The following is a 22,738-nucleotide window of genomic DNA, read 5'->3' as shown; positions in this document are numbered from 1 at the left end:
TGTGACAACCGCCATACAAATCTCCATCAAAATATTGGTGGCACACTTGTGACAACCGCCATACAAATCTTCACCAAAATATTGGTGGCACACTTGTGACAACCGCCATACAAATCGCCATCAAAATATTGGTGGCACACTTGTGACAACCGCCATACAAATCGCCATCAAAATATTGGTGGCACACTTGTGACAACCGCCATACAAATCTCCATCAAAATATTGGTGGCACACTTGTGACAACCGCCATACAAATCTTCACCAAAATATTGGTGGCACACTTGTGACAACCGCCATACAAATCGCCATCAAAATATTGGTGGCACACTTGTGACAACCGCCATACAAATCGCCATCAAAATATTGGTGGCACACTTGTGACAACCGCCATACAAAACTCCATCAAAATATTGGTGGCACACTTGTGACAACCGCCATATAAATCACCATCAAAATATTGGTGGCACACTTGTGACAACCGCCATACAAAACTCCATCAAAATGTTGGTGGCACACTTGTGACAACCGCCATACAAATCTCCATCAAAATATTGGTGGCACACTTGTGACAACCGCCATACAAATCTTCACCAAAATATTGGTGGCACACTTGTGACAACCGCCATACAAATCGCCATCAAAATATTGGTGGCACACTTGTGACAACCGCCATACAAATCTCCATCAACATTCAAATAGCTCTTTAGGAACACACTTGTGACACGTAGTACATTTTCAATTCAAAAATATTGTGCTCTCTTGTGATACGTGGTGTTATAAAATTAGACATAAATGTGTAGTGACATCTGTTGGTACCATACAGTTTTATAGCTTGCTTTTGCCTCTGCACGTGTCACAAGATAGCACAGAAAATTTGTTGAGAAACTGGTCTATGTCACAAGTGTGCCCAACGATATCCCGGAAACGGAAACGAATTTCAAAAATCGGGTGATGGCATCTTGTAGCGTTTGTTAAATTTAATGAAACGCCATCATTAACTCATTTTCGACCAAAATGGCGTTTGTCACAAGATAGCACAGAAGCGACGATATGGAGAGTTTGATGCTCGATTAAAGCTCCAAAAATACTATTTAAGCTATAAACTTACCAGCAACAGAATCGCCTCAAGTAAGCACGCAAATGCATGCCACTTACTGGCCGAAAAGATCAAGTTTAATGCACCTTTGATCATAATTTCTATTTTGCGAGACCATTTCTCACCGTTTTGTTGGCACACACAGTGACACACGCGAGAAAACTTCAAACGCCTAATGTATATCGCCAAAATCAACTTTTCTCTTTCTCTTACTTTTTCACTGCGCTTTCAATACAAAACTGCCCCCAACATTCGGCAACATGTTCTTTTGCACATTAGTTGATCGCTCACTTGAAAAATAATCCCGAAACATGTAAATAATTAGCAAGCGCCATCAAAAAACAAACGCGCCAAGTCTTTTGACGTTTCAATTTTGACTACCCATTCCAATCGAAGGCTGAAGAAAACCGAGCGAGAAGCAAAGGCAAATAAAGAACAAAGGGTGGCCAGCCCCACCACCAGCAGCGTCTGTTGGAGTGAGCTAGTGATGCCAGGAAATATTATCTATAAATGCTATTATTCGTGAGTGTTCACACAACAAAAAAATACTCTAAATTTAAAAAGATCGTTCGTTGGATTAAAAAATCGCGTTGGTGAATATTCGTAGAAAGTTCAAACTTTTCAATTTAAAAGTTGGAAAGTGTTTGATACTACCATGCATTTATGGAACAAAATCGTTGTATCGGTTAAAGTGATTTACTTTTAATTGGAAAAGAAACCTTTTATAGCAAGAATAAACAACATTTAATACTAGTGATAATTTCAACAAAATTAGCTTGATTCTAGGCTTGATTTTATATTTATTTTTCAAAGCTTTAAACAGTATGTTAAAAAAATACATTTTGTTATTGTATTTAACGCACCACCAGCACCATCAGACCCACCAAAAAATTTGTTTACATTTGGAACTTAGTCGTACACGGTTATACGAGAACTTCAAAATGAAAGAAACTCTACAGTCGTATTAAAAGTTAAGACTTTTAAACCAGTTAGTAAGGAGATTTTCAAAAACTATACCATTAAAAGTGTTCATTTTTAAACAAGAAAAAACTGTCCCTCGAGCTAATTTTAGCAACTTTTTAAATCAAAAATAAGTCACTATTGCCATTACGGTAATATTTTTTTGTGTGTTCGCTTAAAATTTCATCAATTTTGCTGAAAATAGAAAAATGGGCGTGGCCCAATGCATTCTCGTTTGATTAGAATACATTTTGGAAATATTTTTTTTCAAATGCTTGTAGAAGGAATAGAAAAGCTTTTAGTAAAAGTGAAAGTAAACAGAAATTTTCACAAAAAGTTGCTCTACTCGTTGGTGTACTTGGTTTTAGTAAATTTCAAGGAACACTCCAGATTATCCAGCATCATTCAAACAAGCTTATTAGGCTTAAAATAGGTTTATTTCCCCTACCTCATGACAAGGGCTAATAATCCGTGCCATGTCATCCACGAAATGTAGTAAATACAAGGAAATGCCGCAAAATTCGAAATAATGTATTGCCAATTTGCTCCACATTTTCCTAATTTTTGTAGTTGTTGATTGTTACAATAATAAATGATAATTGATTGAAATTTCTAAGCATAATTAGCTATGGTTTTAACATGCTAGTTTGAAGCATGCTTATTACATAGTAATGTTAAAGAACGTTATTCAAATTAAAAAAAAAATAAAAAGAATCTTGAACAACTGCTCACTTTTTAAGTATCAGACAAAGCACTAAATTATTCCTAAATTAAACAATTTTGGGTTAACTTTTAAGCATAGTTTAAGAGAACCGTGAAATTGCCGTGTAATTTCAATGTTTTGAAATTGGCATGCCGCCTCAATTATTTTTTTTTTTTGCCATGGAAAATCACAATCCCTGCTCATGACATTTGGGCTACAAATCTGAGTGCCTTTAACACTTGTAACCCCAACGGGGTCAAAAAAGTTGGAAATGCATTTTCACCCGCTCATACAACCCTTGGGAAAAAAGTTGGAAATGCATTTTTTATTATAACTTTAGATAGACGCGTCTGTTTTGGATCTACCTTGTTGTACATCTTTCCGGATCAAATGCAAAAAGAATAATCCAAATCGGTTGGGTTTTCGCCGAGATACAGCCTGATGAAGTTGCATTTCCAACTTTTTTGACCCCCTTGGTGCTTCGCGTAAGTTTTGACCCCTTTGGTGCTACAAGTGTTAACATCTGATTCAGGCAGACCAAAATTTATTGCATTACATATTAGGAAATAATAAATTTCTGGGAAAAAAGTGCTTTCAATTTCACCATTTCAATATGTTTATGAAATTTCGATTGTCTTCAGCCACAAAATGTTTTACCATTCCTTGACCTTGACCAGACAAAAATATTATCTAACCCATGAGGCATGGAAATTGCAATAAAAAGCATATACTTTTATCTAGTTTTGAGTTTTGATGATTTTTGTATTTGTTGCAACTTTTTTTTCCGATCTGTGTGAGTTGGCGGAGAATGACCTTGCAATCAAAAAGTACTTGAGTGAAAATGTGCATCATTTTAAAATTAAAGATATTAAGATATTTTTTTTAAATACTCAGTTTTTCAATTAATAAAAAAAAGTAATTGCATAAATCCCTCCATTTTGCCTTTTTGAACTTTGTTCGAAAAACAAAAAATACAATAAAGGAAAAAAATGATCGTCTCGGGAACTAATGGTCCAATATTTAACTTTAAAAAATGATCTGGTCACAAAAAACTATTTGGGAACTTAGGATTCAAGATTAACATTACAAAGTATAGAACAATAATCAGATCTCTTTTCAAGCGTTTTTATTAACTTATTTGTATGCGCTTATTATCGTTTGCAAGTTAAAGTTCAATATTTTTCTTGAAATTAAAAAATAGTGAGTTTTTGAAAAGTTGGGGAATGTGGACTAGGATGTAACAAAAAATACATTGTGCTGGCACTCATGGACTGATTCTGGTAGGCGTTGATTGGGCGTAGAAGAAGATGGCGTTCCTCCTTTTGATTTTAATTTGAATTTGAACCGTTGAAATGGAATTTACCAAAAATTTATTTTTTAAAGTACTATAGCGTTTTTTAAAATGATTGTCTAGATCCTTGCGCAAGTTTTAATATATAATATATATTATATATTACATAGAAGCACTCTGAAGCTCTTTGCATGCTTTTAAATGATTTTTTTAATTTGCCAATTGATTTTGCCGGACCGTTTCTCTTACATCTCCTGTTGTGGACATACTTAGTGTCAGAAAAACATATTATATATCGTCGCCATTGTGCTAACTTGTCATACGTGCATTTTGGGCCAAATTGAGTTAAGAACGCCATTTTGTGCAGCTCACAATGCCTCACCTTTTGACCGTCACAGATCCCCAAAATTCGATTCCAATCCTGAGATATTCAACAAAAACGGAAAAATCTCCGTGAATTTTTGTCACTTTACATATGAAAGTAGTTTCAATCTTGTCGTGCTATCTTGTCACTCCATGAAAATTGATGTAAGTGCGACAAAAGGCCAAAGGGATTTCAGGCCAGGAAAGTCAGGATGCGTTTGTCGCACGTACAAGCTAGACTACCGTAAACATTTGTAATTATAACTCGGGACTCCAGCAACCAACTTCAACCAAACTTCGGGACAATGCACAGAATGGTCAGCCAAACAAAACGTGTTTGTTATTGTTCACATTGCGTGCTCTAGTTTTTGTTTATTCAAGGTCAAACATTAAAACGCGTTTTTCTCGGAACGTCAAAATGGCGGGTGCGACAAGATAGCACGACGACGTCGATATACCTGTTCTTATTTGTAATTGATCTTAACAGTTAATTTGAGATAAAACTGCAATTCAAAACAAGAAAAAATAATGCATTAAACGATAACACCCTTCCTAAACGCTCTTTTGCTGTTTACTGGCGTGTTTAATACATAGCGTACTCTTACCATAACATAATCAACTCTGACCTCCTGACTTGATTCTCTGTATCATGACAACGCCATCCTCCCACTCGCAGCGGAAGCGTCGTAGAACCAAACCATCGCGTTTATTAGATTGTCTTGCTTCCGCGGCACCGGAAGAGCCAACTCGCCCGGAAAGCTCACACCAACTTCCTGCTTGCCCTCTGGAACAAGGATAATGACGGCCCACAAACCACCAACGCCGACTGACTGACTAGCGAGTAATTGTTGTTGCGGGTGGCAAGAACTTTCCTCCAAAGTGATTACCTCGTTTAATATTTATAACAAGTTTTTAAATTATGGCGAGCTTTCGCCAACTTTTCCCAGCCCTCTCTGAAGAAGAAGCTTCCGAAAAGCTGTTATTAACACTCCTCCGTCCAAGGCATCTCGTACTTACACGAACGACCAAGGCGGAAAAAAAGTTGGAACGCTAACTTCAACTCGCTGATTCTCAGCCAAAACTCAACCAATCTGGATGATTCCTTTTTCCAGAGATTTGTACGGATCTCCAGATGAGCCTAGAACTTTGCAGATCTCGATTTGATCAATCCTCTAATTACTACGACTAAATTAGTCGGAGCAACTTTTTTTCCGCGTGTTTTTCCGAAAAGCGTCTCAAGCGGGAACGTTTTTGCTACGCTGCAAAAATACAATAACTTTGCTAAAATGTTAGCAAAACCCATAAAATTATACATCAAAATTTCCGTTATGATCTCAGGATTATGATGAGCTTCTCAAATTTCCATTATTTTCTCAAAAAAAAAATCACAAAACTACGTAAAACAACAGAAAAAATAAAAATGCCTCGTTTTATGACTAGAACTTTATGGCAAAATCATTGATCTCATTGATTTTTTTTATAAAAATGTTTCAAGTGATCTAAATTATATGTTTCAGATTCATTCTGGGTGTGTTTCTTCCTAAATACTAAATTTTTTTACCAAAACTACGTAAAATACAGAAAATTTTATACATTCCTTTAGAACTTTATTTGCTTCATGGTAAAATCATTGATTTATTTATGAAAACGTTTCAAATGATCTAAATTATAAGTTCCCGAATCATTCTGAGTGTGTTTCTTACTGAATACTACAAAATTTTACCAAAACTACGTAAAATACAGAAAAGTTGATACTTTCCTTTAGAACTTTATTTGCTTCATGGTAAAATCATTGATTTATTTTATGAAAATGTTTCAAATGATATAAATTAGAAGTTTCCGAATTATTCTTAGTGTGATTCTTACTGAATACTACAAAATTTTACCAAAACTACGTAAAATACAGAAAATTTGATACTTTCCTTTAGACCTTTATTTGCTTCATGGTAAAATCATTGATTTATTTTATGAAAATGTGTCAAATGATCTAAATTATAAGTTTCCGAATCATTCTGAGTGTGTTTCTTCCTGAATACTACAAAATTTTACCAAAACTACGTAAAATACAGAAAATTTGATACTTTCCTTTAGAACTTTATTTGCTTCATGGCAAAATCATTGATTTATTTTATGATTTTTTTTTAAATGATCTAAATTATAAGTTTTCGAATCATTCTGAGTGTGTTTCTTCCTGAATACTACAAAATTTTACCATAACTACGTAAAATACAGAAAATGTTATGCTTTCCTTTAGAACTTTATTTGCTTCATGGTAAAATCATTGATTTATTTTATGAAAATGTTTCACATGATCTAAATTATAAGTTTCTGAATTATTCTGAGTGTGATTCTTACTGAATACTACAAAATTTTACCAAAACTACGCAAAATACAGACAATTTTATGCTTTCCTTTAGAACTTTATTCGCTTCATGGAAAAATCTTTGATTTATTTTACGAAATTTTATAAATGATCTTAATTATAAGTTTCCGAATCATTCTGAGTGTGTTTCTTCCTGAATACTACAAAATTTTACCAAAACTACTTAAAATACAGAAAATTTGATACTTTCCTTTAGAACTTTATTTGCTTCATGGAAAAATAATTGATTTATTTCATGATGTTTTTTTCAAATGATCTATATTATAAGTTTCAGAACCATTCTCAGTGCGTTTCTTCCTTTATACTAAAAATAAATTACCAAAACTTCGTAAAATACAGAAAATTTTATAATATTTATAATTTTATGTTGGTATTAGAATGTAGAGCATTGTTTTGGAAGCTTATTGTATGGGAGCAGTTCTCTACAGAATCGGTATTTTTTCTTTAAATTAATTTTTTGTATTTTTTAATTCGGCTGAAACTGTTTTGGTGTCTTCGGTATGCTCAAAGAAGCCATTTTGCATCATTATTTCGTTCATTTAATTTTCCATACAAATTTGTCAGCTGTTCATTCAAAAATGATATGTGAAAATTCAAAAATCTGTATCTTTTGAAGGAATTTTTTGATCGGTTTGGTGTCTTCGGCAAAGTTGTAGGTATGGATAAGGACTAATAATACACGGTAAAAAAAATGATGATGCAAAAAACACTATTTTTAATTTTTTTATTTTCTGATATGTTTTAGAGGACATCAAATTCCAACTTTTCATAAATTTCCAGAATGGGCAAAAAATCTTTGACCGAGTTATGATTTTTTGAATCAATACAGATTTTTTCAAATAATCTAAATATTGTTCGCAAAAAATTTTCAACTTCATTTTTCGATGTTATATCGAATTTGCAATCAAAAAGAGCTTCTGTGATTTTTTTTTATAAAGTGCACCGTTTTCTAGTCAAGCCATTTTTAGGTAAATTTTTTGAAAAAAATCGCAGTTATTCAATTTTAAAATTAGTGCCCATGATTGCCCACCTTTGAAAAAAATATTTTTGAAAAGCTGAAAATATTTTTAAAAGGGCCAAACATTCAATATTACGCCCTTTTGAAATATTAGTCTTGATTTTAAGTTTTTGAAAATATTTTTTTCGAAAAGATCGGAAAATTTCACAATTGTTTCATACTTCAACATTGTTAATCGGACCATTTGTTGCTGAGAAATCGACACTAGAAAATGGTGGGTTGTTTGGGTGAGACTTAGAAAACATAAATTTTCCTGTGTTTCAACCTTTAAATGGCAATATCTCAACAACTAAGGGTCATATCAACAAAGTTCAAAAAAGCCAAATATAGAAAATTTTCTCAACTTTTCAAAAATAGTTTTTTCAAAGGTGGGTAAACATCGACACTAATTTTTAAAAATGAACAAATGCGACATTTTTCAAAAGAAGTACCTTAAAATGACTATAACTTGTAAACGGTGCACTTTATAACAAAATCTCTAAAATAATTTTTGATTGCAAGTTCGATATTACATCGATATATAAAGTTGAAAAATTTGTGCGACGAATATTTCGATTTTTTGAAAAAAATCTGTATTGAAGTTTATTTTGTATTTTTTTTCAATATTACTTTTCGGATGAAAACATAAATATAAAGTTTTGAAAACTAATAATTTAGAGTGTTTGAAACATTTTCACAAAATAAATCAATGATTTTACCATGAAGCAAATAAAGTTCTACAGGAAAGCATAAAAATTTCTGTATTTTACGTAGTTTTGGTAAAATTTTGTAGTATTCAGGAAGAAACACACTCAGAATGATTCGGAAACTTACAATTTAGATCATTTGAAACATTTTCATAAAATAAATCAATGATTTTACCATGAAGCAAATAAAGGTCTAAAGGAAAGTATCAAATTTTCTGTATTTTACGTAGTTTTGGTAAAATTTTGTAGTATTCAGGAAGAATCACACTCAGAATAATTCAGAAACTTATAATTTAGATCATGTGAAACATTTTCATAAAATAAATCAATGATTTTACCATGAAGCAAATAAAGTTCTACAGGAAAGCATAACATTTTCTGTATTTTACGTAGTTTTGGTAAAATTTTGTAGTATTCAGGAAGAATCACACTCAGAATGATTCGAAAACTTATAATTTAGATCATTTTAAAAAAAATCATAAAATAAATCAATGATTTTGCCATGAAGCAAATAAAGTTCTAAAGGAAAGTATCAAATTTTCTGTATTTTACGTAGTTTTGGTAAAATTTTGTAGTATTCAGGAAGAAACACACTCAGAATGATTCGGAAACTTATAATTTAGATCATTTGAAACATTTTCATAAAATAAATCAATGATTTTACCATGAAGCAAATAAAGTTCTAAAGGAAAGTATCAACTTTTATGTATTTTACGTAGTTTTGGTAAAATTTTGTAGTATTCAGTAAAAATCACACTCAAAATAATTCAGAAACTTATAATTTAGATCATTTTAAAAAAAAATCATAAAATAAATCAATGATTTTGCCATGAAGCAAATAAAGTTCTAAAGGAAAGTATCAAATTTTCTGTATTTTACGTAGTTTTGGTAAAATTTTGTAGTATTCAGTAAAAATCACACTCAAAATAATTCAGAAACTTATAATTTAGATCATTTGAAACATTTTCATAAAATAAATCAATGATTTTACCATGAAGAAAATAAAGTTCTAAAGGAAAGTATCAAATTTTCTGTATTTTACGTAGTTTTGGTAAAATTTTGTAGTATTCAGGAAGAAACACACTCAGAATGATTCGGAAACTTATAATTTAGATCATTTGAAACATTTTCATAAAATAAATCAATGATTTTACCATGAAGCGAATAAAGTTCTAAAGGAAAGCATAAAATTGTCTGTATTTTGCGTAGTTTTGGTAAAATTTTGTAGTATTCAGTAAGAATCACACTCAGAATAATTCAGAAACTTATAATTTAGATCATGTGAAACATTTTCATAAAATAAATCATTGATTTTACCATGAAGCAAATAAAGTTCTAAAGGAAAGCATAACATTTTCTGTATTTTACGTAGTTATGGTAAAATTTTGTAGTATTCAGGAAGAAACACACTCATAATGATTCGAAAACTTATAATTTAGATCATTTTAAAAAAAATCATAAAATAAATCAATGATTTTGCCATGAAGCAAATAAAGTTCTAAAGGAAAGTATCAAATTTTCTGTATTTTACGTAGTTTTGGTAAAATTTTGTAGTATTCAGGAAGAAACACACTCAGAATGATTCGGAAACTTATAATTTAGATCATTTGACACATTTTCATAAAATAAATCAATAATTTTACCATGAAGCAAATAAAGGTCTAAAGGAAAGTATCAACTTTTCTGTATTTTACGTAGTTTTGGTAAAATTTTGTAGTATTCAGTAAAAATCACACTCAAAATAATTCAGAAACTTATAATTTAGATCATTTAAAAAAAAATCATAAAATAAATCAATGATTTTACCATGAAGAAAATAAAGTTCTAAAGGAAAGTATCAAATTTTCTGTATTTTACGTAGTTTTGGTAAAATTTTGTAGTATTCAGGAAGAAACACACTCAGAATGATTCGGAAACTTATAATTTAGATCATTTGAAACATTTTCATAAAATAAATCAATGATTTTACCATGAAGCAAATAAAGGTCTAAAGGAAAGTATCAAATTTTCTGTATTTTACGTAGTTTTGGTAAAATTTTGTAGTATTCAGGAAGAAACACACTCAGAATGATTCGGAAACTTATAATTTAGATCATTTGAAACATTTTCATAAAATAAATCAATGATTTTACCATGAAGCAAATAAAGGTCTAAAGGAAAGTATCAAATTTTCTGTATTTTACGTAGTTTTGGTAAAATTTTGTAGTATTCAGGAAGAATCACACTCAGAATAATTCAGAAACTTATAATTTAGATCATTTGAAACGTTTTCATAAAATAAATCAATGATTTAACCATGAAGCAAATAAAGTTCTAAAGGAAAGTATCAAATTTTCTGTATTTTACGTAGTTTTGGTAAAATTTTGTAGTATTCAGTAAGAATCACACTCAGAATAATTCGGAAACTTCTAATTTATATCATTTGAAACATTTTCATAAAATAAATCAATGATTTTACCATGAAGCAAATAAAGTTCTAAAGGAAAGTATCAACTTTTATGTATTTTACGTAGTTTTGGTAAAATTTTGTAGTATTCAGTAAGAAACACACTCAGAATGATTCGGGAACTTATAATTTAGATCATTTGAAACGTTTTCATAAATAAATCAATGATTTTACCATGAAGCAAATAAAGTTCTAAAGGAATGTATAAAATTTTCTGTATTTTACGTAGTTTTGGTAAAAAAAATTAGTATTTAGGAAGAAACACACCCAGAATGAATCTGAAACATATAATTTAGATCACTTGAAACATTTTTATAAAAAAAATCAATGAGATCAATGATTTTGCCATAAAGTTCTAGTCATAAAACGAGGCATTTTTATTTTTTCTGTTGTTTTACGTAGTTTTGTGATTTTTTTTTGAGAAAATAATGGAAATTTGAGAAGCTCATCATAATCCTGAGATCATAACGGAAATTTTGATGTATAATTTTATGGGTTTTGCTAACATTTTAGCAAAGTTATTGTATTTTTGCAGCGTAGCAAAAATGTTCCCGCTTGAGTCGCTTTTCGGAAAAACACGCGGAAAAAAAGTTGCTCCGACTAATTTAGTCGTAGTAATTAGAGGATTGATCAAATCGAGATCTGCAAAGTTCTAGGCTCATCTGGAGATCCGTACAAATCTCTGGAAAAAGGAATCATCCAGATTGGTTGAGTTTTGGCTGAGAATCAGCGAGTTGAAGTTAGCGTTCCAACTTTTTTTCCGCCTTGGACGGAGGAGTGTTAACGCGTTGAGCCCGCTGTGAGGCGAGGCTTAAAGTTTGGTTGATTAAATAAGGATTCTAATTTGATTTGAAATTCATGAAGCGTACTCTGCGTAAAACGTGTACCGCCCTGCCGGTGTTTACCAACCTCTCCAACTTCAGTCCTCAGGTCTAAGGTACTGCAGGAAGATTGTAGGTTATGCATAGAAAGTGCTCCTCTTGGGGACGTCCCCGTCGCTGGATAGATGCCATCTAAAATTGAAAGCCAATCAATAAGGTCAAACCGGGGTTTTTCGGCCACGCTGGAGCGAACCTCACTTTTTACGACCCCTGCTGGATGCTGCTGGTTGGGCTTCCGTCCACCTTTTCCTCTCTATGATGATGCCATCGAATGATGCTTTGTGTTCCAGCCAGTAGTAGTTTTAACCCTTTTTTACGTTTTTTTTTCTCCATTCCAGGTTGACCCAAACTCTGCTAGAGGATCGTAAAATTTAAGCATCAGCTACTCGCTCGGTGTTGCCGTTGGAGACCAACCTGGACCATCCGGTAGTTTAGCACATTGGCCACAGAGCGGCGCTAACGAGAAGGTAAGGCATTCGTTGCTATCGTTTTAACCCTTTGGATTGGGATTTTTTTGCCGATATTTAAGCAATACTACCCGGTCTCTTCAGGGTTAACGTCGATATTCAAATTCCCATAGAGGGTAATAAAGTTTGAAATATTTGTTTGCCGGGCAAACGTGGTGGTGAGGGTGGAAATTTACTCGAAATCGTTTAGAGATGGGTACCTCTTGTGCCAGCAACTTTATTGGTAGCATGTATGGGATCGATTTCAGAGAACGATGGTCAAATCGTTTAAACGTTTCAATATGGAAAATTGGATTGGGTTAATTTCGGGTGGATGGATGTTCTTCTAACAAAACTGGAAAAGTATGGAAATTTCCGTTATGAACCATCCATAGACCACGTGGACACTTTTTTGGAAATCTCACCCACCCCACCGGTGACAATCGATTTGCCATTCGAATCGGTTTTGAAGTGTAAATTAAAATGGTTCCATTTTTTTAATTTTCTTCTTCTGTCTACTTCTATCTAATTACGATAGTGTTTTTTAATAAGTGTAAAATAGTTCAAAGTAACCGAAAATGTAGTGTTTATACTATTCGCACTTGTTTTTGTAGAGAAAATCATACAACTGTGAGATTTAAAAGAATTATAATCTCTACATCACCAAAAAGTAAGCAACAATAACTTAGCCAAAAAATGTCAAATCTTTTGATTATAACATTTTTTCAACTTTTCAAACCAATTAAAAGGACCAAACAAGAATTTATTTCAACGATATGAGAATAGTTTCATAATACTTTAATTTTTGACATTGTCGCATTGTAAAGCTATCGTCTCTTAAAATTGGACGATATTTTGAGTATTCAGAGAAAACTTTCAGAGGCAACAATTGGTCGATTCTTCAAAGGTTTCAAGCAAATTTGTAGGAAAATTCAGATATTTTTGGTTGATAAAAAACGCTCTTAAAGATGGTCAAGCATGGTCACGACTTATAAAGGTAATAAAAAATATGACTATAACATGAAAACGAAACACGATTTCAAAATTTATGTACGTACTTTACATTAATTTGGATTGCAAATTTCATTTTAATGCTTTAAATGATTTTTAAAAAAATTCACGATTTTTAAACCATATTTCATAATGATGCAAAATAAATTCTTTGGACAAAGAAAAAGTTCACAAAAAATTCATTCGAATTAAAAAAATACGCAAATCAATTTTTCCAGAAAAAAAACTCATTCTTAAGGAAATGGTTCACTGCGTTCGGCCATTCATTTTTTTTAACTAGGTGTTGCATTGCGTATTATATTTAGTTCCGGGGTGACTTTTATAGCCCTTACTTGTTGATTTCAGATTAAAGGTATTCAAATTTATTGGTATACGTCGAATAGATCATTACAAAGGATGCCTAATCATGATTTTTCGGAAATCAATCTATTTCATTATTAATTTCATTTTATTTTGAGGTAAAATTGTTCAAAAGTTGCAATTGAGCCTACATCAATATTTTCAATTTTGAAATCAAGACCAACATTTCAAAAGGGCGTAAAATTGAATGAATGTTCTTTTTTTAATCATTGAAAATCGAACCCTTAGTTGTCGTGATATCGACATTAGAAAATGGAGGGTTGTTTGAGTGAGACTTAAAAAAACGTGAATTTTTCTGTTTTTAAATCTTTGCATGGCAATATCTCAGCAACTACAGGTCGTATTAACCAAGTTCAAAAAATCAAAATATAAATAATTTAGTTTTTCAAAACATTGACACATATTTAAAAAATAAATGAATTCAAATATTTTTCAAAAAACTACCTAAAATTGGATATAACATGAAAATGGTGCAATGTATCAAAATTTCACTACAGTACTTTTTTAATTGCAAATTCGATTGTACATCGAAAACTGAAGTTGAATATTTTTTGCTATCAATATTTGGATTGTTTGAAAAAAACATACAAAATTATATTATTAAATTAAATTATTGCATAAAATATAACAAAATTAAAAATAATGTTTTTTGCAATTCAAGTTTCAGGGAAAAAAACAAAACAAATTTTAACGTGATCATTTATTTTCAGTATAGTCCTTATCCACACCTAAAACTTTGTGGAAGACATCAAATCGATAAACTATCGACTAATTTGTTGAATATTTTAGTGTTTCTAGCTAAAAAAATAGGTGAAGTGGCAAAAAAATATTCATTAGTAAGCATTAATTTACCCAGTATCTAAAAAAGGTGTATGCATAATTAAATATCATTTTTTAAATTTTTGCGTATTATTTTTTTTAAATTTTAATCAGTATTTTTAAAACTTCAACAACGATGTTATATTTTAACGTGAAGACTTCCATCATTGCCAAAATTTTTCGCTCAAAGATATAATATTTTTACAAAATTCCTTCTACAAGTTGTTCAGAAAAGAACCCTACACATGCTGATTCTTTTTGGTAACGATTATCCCATTCCTCAAAATCATATAAATTTTGAAGCACAATTCAAAAATCAAAAGATCAAAAATTCTTTCAGTGTCTTCAAGAAGGCAACAACCGGCAGAAGCTGATTAATTTTGGTGCAGTAATTCGTTAAATTGAATGAGATACAGAGCATTTTAGACTGAAGATCAATTTTCTTCGAAATTTTTCAACGGCTTCACCTTAAAGCTTTTAATACTAATATATATGTTAGGAAATTCATACCATCACAAATCAAATTAAATCAGATCAGAACAAATCAAATAAAAAAACAATATTATGAGAAAAATGATAATTTAACTCGAATATTTTCAAAACATATCCCCATTCCTACTTAAATTGCCAAATTACCACAAAATTAGGGAACCAACAACAAGATCATGATTGGATTGTCACGTTGGCTGGCTACTCCAAAAGGTGGTGTAAATTTTATTGGCAAGCAACACATTTTGCTGCAATCTCCGCGTCTGCTGCACCGTGGATGGCCACTTTATGGCCACGGACGAGGAGACAGCATCCAACGACGACGAAGAAGCTCCAATTGGATTTGTTGTGGCAATATTTTTCTCGTTCAACGGCGAAATCCATCTCCGTTTCTTGCTCGAGGGCTATCCAAGGATTCGTTTGCTTTTCCAGCCATCCTCCGTTTTACACGAATGAACGAATTCAATTTGTGTTGGATTTATTTTTTAAGTTCACCTCGATTTTATTATGAGCAGCATGTTTTACGAGCTTTGGGGAAAGGTTGATCGGTTCGCTCTAGTTAAAAGTTGATCCCTTTTGGTTTGATGCGGATTTTGAAGCATAATCCATGATTTATGAGATTGGAATGCATAGAAATCTGCAATGGAATCAATACATTTTATTATTCTATATGTTCTATTTCATTTCAACTAAAGATCTGAGACTAATTTCTTTAATAATCTCAAATTATTTTACGATCTCTGGAATCACCAACATTCTTCGAATGGTCACTTCCTAATCAAACTGAAAGCCTTGACAGAAATAAGCCAACCAGGGATAATTAAATTTGCTCAGCTCTTGACATCTCGGCCGTTCTATGGTAACAACCCTCTAACCAGCTTCGAATGCTTTTACGTCAATGAAAATTACAAGAAGAGCTCACCGAAGGTAAAATTATATCTGATCTTGTACAGGAGTTTGCCTTCCCAGAACAGCTTATTTATGGATACTTCCTTGCCGAGTTTACTGGTGAAGTGTTTTACTTGCGTCATAATTTTACCTCCAAGGTAATCTAAAGTAAAAACGGTCGTTCAAAAATTTCTGAGTAATCTAAAGTAAATATACCCAACGTGAGGTTAAACGGAATTCATGAATAACTAAACAAAACGGCTCACTTGAAAAAAAAACAAGTGAGGCGGAAAATTATTTTTCGTCGACCTTAAAGAGGAAAAACATTGAAATAATTAAGTATGGGGTGCAAAAAGGACTTATTCCTGTTTTCAACTTTTTAACTTTATAAATTTTCAACTTTTCAAATTTTCAACTTTTCAATTTTTGAATTTTTTAACTTTTCAACTTTTCAATTTTTCAATTTTTTAACTTTTCTTATTCCTGTTTTCAACTTTTTAACTTTTCAAATTTTCAACTTTTCAATTTTTAATTTTTTTAACTTTTTAACTTTTCAATTTTTCAACTTTTCAACTTTTTAACAATTCAACTTTTCAACTTTTCAACTTTTCAACTTTTCAACTTTTCAACTTTTCAACTTTTCAACTTTTCAACTTTTCAACTTTTCAACTTTTCAACTTTTCAACTTTTCAACTTTTCAACTTTTCAACTTTTTTAACTTTTGAACTTTTCAACTTTTCAACTTTTCAACTTTTAAACTTTTCAACTTTTCAACTTTTCAACTTTTCAACTTTTCAGCTTTTCAACTTTTCAACTTTTCAACTTTTCAACTTTTCAACTTTTCAACTTTTCAACTTTTCAACTTTTCAACTTTTCAACTTTTAAACTTTTAAACTTTTCAACTTTTCAACTTTTCAACTTTTCAACTTTTCAACTTTTCAACTTTTCAACTTTTCAACTTTTCAACTTTTCAACTTTTCAACTTTTCAACTTTTCAACTTTTCAACTTTTCAACTTTTCAACTTTTCAACTTTTCAACTTTTCAACTTTTCAACTTTTCAACTTTTCAACTTTTCAACTTTTCAACTTTTCAACTTTTCAACTTTCCAACTTTTCAACTTTTCAACTTTTCAACTTTTCAACTTTTCAACTTTTCTACTTTTCAACTTTTCAACTTTTCAACTTTTAAACTTTTCAACTTTTGAAACTTTTTTACTTTTCAACTTTTCAACTTTTCAACTTTTAAACTTTTCAACTTTTCAACTTTTCAACTTTTCAACTTTTCAACTCTTCAACTTTTCAACTTTTCAACTTTTTTTCTAGTTTTATGTCTTGTCGGATTTTTGTTTTGCATATTTTTTCATTAGATACTCTATTTTCATACATATATTTTTCTCATTTGCTTCCATTAATACTAAAATAAAAATAATCTGAAAAAGAATCAATTTGTTCAACGCCACCTCTTGTGCTCGTGAGACACGTGCTTTCCATAATATCGCCTCAGGAAACAGGCAAAATGAATCTTCAAGATGGGATCATCGTTCGTTTCCTCCCCCCTCCCTCCATGCCATTAAGGTATACCTTTATCGATTTATATAGATCAGTGGCCACTTTAACACTGATACAGATAGGCGGTCCGCCCCGGCATAAAAGTGGCATCACGTTCTGCATACATTATCACACACCAAAGTGCTTTGTCGAAGCAGTCCTACAGATTTATGTTTCATGGTTTTGACAAAATTTTATTCCATCTCAGTGCTGGCAAGCTTCTTGTTGTAGATCTAATAAGCAATTCCATTTCCTCGTTGCAGATTGTTGCTGAAAGCATCTCGGATGGCAGCTCGGTGGTATTGAAGATTCTTCTGAAAAGCAAGAAAGCGAGCCCAAAGAAGGTGACCTCACGCAGCACAAAAGATAACTTCGAATTCTTCAAAGGTAAGACATTTTAACCAGTTTTGGTGGTGCGCTGAAAAGGTCATCGAACCTGCTGCAGCAAACTGGTTGCAATCTTGGCTCACACTGGTGGCAATTTCGTGTGTCCCTTCAAAGGAGGAGGTCCCTGCAAGAGTCAATTATCTCATCGTTTTTCGATGCTGCGGTCTCGCATAATTCAGAGATGGGTGTCAGTTCTGGGGTTTTATTATGGGGTGGAACCTGCTCGAGGAAAAAAATCTTCCAGCGACATGGAACATGCTGCATGAGGCGGTGGTGACGATGTGAGTTCCAAAAAAGGGTTATATTTTGGCGTTAAAAAGAAGACGAGCTCGGTGAAGATGGTGTGCTTTTGCACTGGAAGATTGATCTCACTTTTTTTTTGTGTAATGAATTCTCTTCATAGATTTTGATGTATTTCAAACTTGATTTTATTCAGATAAGAAACTAAAAAAATCAAATTATTCGGTCCACAGCATTGCCTAGGCGTTATCGATTGCGAGATTCCTACTCGAAACTAAGTGTCCGAAGCAGGGCTTGCGAAATTTCGACTTTGTTTGTGATAGCTGACCGAACACTCCAATCGTCTTCTCCACGACAACCTGATTTTTTCATTCTACTGTCGTTCGTTTCACACACAAAGGAATGAGTGCTACGCAAAGTTACTCACACAATCATTGACTTCCCTCCAGGAAAAATACTGCTTAGAGAGCGGTCGTTTGACATTCTACCGAGATTCCGATCATCTCTCGAATGATAGCAATCATATGACTTCTGTCTCCACGCAGCATACACTAGGATGAGAGAGACAAAAATGAGAGAAAGAGAAAGAGCACGTTGTCTCGTTTGGGCGGCTGCTTGAGAGGTGCTGATTTTTCGTTCGTTTCGTCTTCGTGTTTACGTTCACCGACCGTCGCCATGCAATGGCGATCATAATAGGCGTTGTGTCAGCGATCAAATTTCGTTTTGGGAAATGATCGCTGACAGAAAGTTCTATCGAATATCGAGCATACCCATTCAGATCCCTTTTCAAGCATTGGTCAGAAGGCTTGATTGTTGAGGCAATGGAGCACCCGCAGTCGAGTAGTTTTTGACAGTTCGCTCCATAAGAAATACATCGTAGAAAAAAACAAAAACTACTCGAATGGAAGTGCTCCATTGCAAACCTCTTTTTACACCTTAGCTTCCAACCACCCGGGATTTGAACTGACGACATTTGGACTGTAAGTCCAATTGCCTACCAGCGACTCCAACGAGGCAGGGAGACCCAGGGAGACGACTACTACACCTGGACTGAGCTAACGACCTAATCATTTGAACTATTTAAAATGTTTGTAATTTTAAAAGTAGTTTATGAAAAAAGCAGCAAATGATGATTTTCCTAGCACAGGTCATAAGACGAGTGCAAAAACATCGTTTTGTTTAGATTGGCGTACGTGTGTTTGATCAACTCAAAAACCAAAATTATGTAGAAAAGTATAATTTTTTGAAACTTCAAAAATTTAACATTTCAGCACTCAACTGAGTGCTCTTATGAACTTTTCATCACTGTTAATTTAAGTAATGAAAAGTAGGTAATTTCATCAACAGTTACAGGAAAAGTAATCATTTTCCAATCCGTATTGTGAAAAGAATTTTTTTAAATGTGCTATTTTTATGAAAAGTTTAATATTTTCTGCAATTTATTGAACTTTGTTGGTCTGATTTTGGTCAAAGGTTATACCCTCATGTTCCAACCACTTGCAAATCTTCATTAGTCCTGAAGGATCATTTTTTTATTTAGAACAAAAATTGTTTTTTTCATGGCCTAACTCAGGGTCAATAATAAAAGAGTAAAAAAAAGCTAAAATTTTCCATTTAAAATTTCTTGTTTTTTCTTACTATGCAAGGTTATTTTTTAGAGTGTAGCAATAATTTACAAAGTCTCAGATTAGATAATTACAAAAATTGATATACAAACATAAGGGGTTTGCTTATATCTTGGAAGCAATTGATGCTATTGATTCAGTTCTATACTCAATACAAACAAAATAAAGTGTTGAAATCCAAAAGAAATTTAAGGTGAAGCCGTTGATCATTTTGGTAGATAATTGATCATCACTCTAAAATATTCTGTACAAAATTTACTTTAACGAATTTCTCCACCAAAATGAATCAGCATGTGCCGGTTGTTGCCTTCTTGAAGCCACTCAAGGAATTTTTGATCTAAATCAAATGTGTCTCAAAATTTATATAATTTTGTGGAACAATCATTGACGTCCTAGTTGGCAATCATTGATTAATGACGATTTCCATAATTTCGCAAGGAATGGGATAATCGATTCCAAAAGGAATCAGCATGTGTATGTCAGTATTCTAAACAACTTGGAAGTCTTCACGTTAAGCAAATTCGGGAAAAAATTAGATCAGCTGTGCCAAATTTGAAACCAAGACATGTTACTGTTATTTTCATTCTTCATATTTTTAAAAACATTTTTTCAGTGGGATATATTTGCATTTTTAGCATTGAACAAATTCATATTTTATTTCATTGTACGTACCATAAACAGTAACATTTCGCAAAAAAATCTTTAAATACTTTTGATTTTTGTTGAAATATTTCCACAGCCAGCTGTCAAAGATTATACCAATAAGCTAATAATAACAGCAACTAAACGGGAATTATCTCGATAACAGTATCATGTTGCCTTGAGAATAGTACATAGATGTCAAACTATAATATATTCAAGAGTGTCAAATAGGAAGTGTCTTGACAGCAGTATCCGATTGCTTGCCTTGAGAATAAAATCTTACCAGCTTAAAAAAACATACCAATGCATTGGTATTAAATTGTCTTGCAATGGTCGCATCGCTTGCTTAGAGCGTATCCTATACCTAACCAAAAAACGTCCAACTCCAAGCAAAACAGACTGGGAGATAACGTGGAGATATTGTCCTTACTCCCTTAAAAACGTTGTTTAATCCACCTTTAGGTGGTTGGTGCCTTCCTCTCATTTATAGTGATTCCAACCCCCCTAAAGAGTCCACATGTTTATGGATCTCCCCTAACGTTCGCAGCACCTAAGAGGTCCTAATAAAAATAAATGATAAGTAAAAAAAACAGACTACCTACAGACTTTTTGTCATCATTATACAGACACGGCCTTTGAGGAAAATGGCATCCCTCTACACGGCTTTTTCGTGGCGATCAGACCCAACCAGTTGAGGTTATGTGAATTCAGACAATTTTTTAAAATGCTTGTTATTTAAGATAGGTAAGTCAGATCTTAAAAATTCTTACTCCACCTAAAAGGTCTTCTCATATGATTTCTAAAAATATATAACATGTGAGGGTTTCTTGAAAAAAAAAAACACCCTTTTTACCATAATTTTAATTGAATATGAAACAGTTTTTTAACATAACTTTTTAAATACACGATAAAACTGCATGAATTTAAATAGCAACTTAGGGGACGTTAAGACGGATCGATTAAAACCATTCCAGCCAAAATCGGGAGGGGATATTCCAGTGACATTGATATGTACAAATGAAGGTAGGTCTAGGAGGTCTAATTAAAAAGTTCATTTTCCGAGTGATTTTATAGCCTTTCCTCAGTAAGGTGAGGAAGGCAAAAAAAGTGGAGCATCGACACATTCCATCTTCCAAATCACTTTCCTTTTCCATGGTGCGCGGTTTCAAGGTGTTGAGAATCCGACTCAGATGGAATTGGTTTTATTATAAATTATAAATTCCTAGGCAACCTATTTAAGAAAATCAGCGCATATGCACATGACGAAATCCGTAGTAACGAATCTGCATTTGTAAACAAGCAGTCTGTCCCTTTCGCTCAAGTGACGGTTCACGTCAAGTAAGAGGGGGATATACTGCTTGTTTACAAACGCAGATTCGCCCTATTGAACTGTTACTACGGAAATACAGTCTGCAATCGGCTAAAATCACCATCTCCAAGCGAAACAAAACAAAGCAAAATAAAAATTCTTCAAAACAAAGAAGTTTTTCAACCTTATGATTCTAGTGTATAAAGATATTTTATATGAGCAAAAGAATGGTTCACAGAATGTGTCAGATAAGGATTGCCGTTTCTTCTGAACAAATTGAAAGGAGTTGGATTTCTTTTGTATTCTCATTCTTCCCCAGAAAGATCAGAATGTTCTCACCGTTTGTAATTTGTGTTTTGATAGTTTGCAATCGATTTTATAATTTTTTTGTTATATTGTTCTAATTATTTCTAGCAATATTGTTTTGCCTACTATTTTTTAAGTTATTTTTAAAATAAAATTAGCATTGGCCTATTTTCAAAACTTCAAGCTTGCAGTGCCTGAACTACAGGTCAGCAATCCAAAAAACTTAAAACATGCAAAATAAAAACAGGTCTGAAAAAGCGGTCAAGCAACCATCCTCACGAGAAGCTGAGCAGGGCTATTAACTCATCTTGGCCGGTGTCGTCCTGGAATGGACTCTGGTCAGCAAGGACAATGCCATACTTTGGACAAAGTTTGTGTACAAAAAGTAATGATATGTTTGCGAGTGCTGCTGCAACTGTTGTTGATGATGTTTTATGATAAGTTAGTTCAAAGTTCTATCACCTTTGAAGAGAGTTTTTGAGTGGGTAGATTTGTGTAATTTGAATTTGGTAGCATTCATTCCATTTCAATGAAGCGGAACGGTGAATTCACCGTGAAAATTAATTCACGAATTTTAAAATATGATAAACCCGGGCTCCTAGGGCATCTGAATTCAATGGTAAATTCGCAATTTACCTAAAAGGGATATCATTATCCCACCGAAGACGTAATTAATCAGCGTCTGTAAATTCGCCGGAAGCAAAAAGTATAAACGCTAATCCTAAGTTGCAAGCTGGTTTCCGAAAGGGTTCCTGGACGGTGAGATGACTGCTTCTCGTTAAGGGGGGAAAATCTCTCTCATTTATCTAGCCAAGATAAGCTGGAGCGTCTGCTGGAAAGG

The 22,738-nt window shown here is 32.7% G+C and overlaps 1 protein-coding gene across 1 annotated transcript in view; it reads left to right on the top strand.

Annotated features, from left to right (window-relative positions):
* LOC6031932 overlaps window positions 1-22,738 on the top strand; it is a 226,045-nt gene that overhangs the window by 69,169 nt on the left and 134,138 nt on the right. Inside the window, exons 3-4 of the mRNA XM_038255667.1 lie at window positions 12,166-12,294; window positions 17,652-17,775. The gene's annotated coding sequence lies outside the window, so the exon portion shown is untranslated. The remainder of the gene's footprint in view (window positions 1-12,165; window positions 12,295-17,651; window positions 17,776-22,738) is intronic.

Source organism: Culex quinquefasciatus, chromosome 2 (assembly GCF_015732765.1).
Source record: "Culex quinquefasciatus strain JHB chromosome 2, VPISU_Cqui_1.0_pri_paternal, whole genome shotgun sequence".
In the NCBI taxonomy this organism is placed as follows: Eukaryota; Metazoa; Arthropoda; class Insecta; order Diptera; family Culicidae; genus Culex; species Culex quinquefasciatus.
The sequence above is the reverse complement of the archived record's forward strand: the minus strand, read 5'-3'. Positions and strand labels throughout refer to the sequence as shown.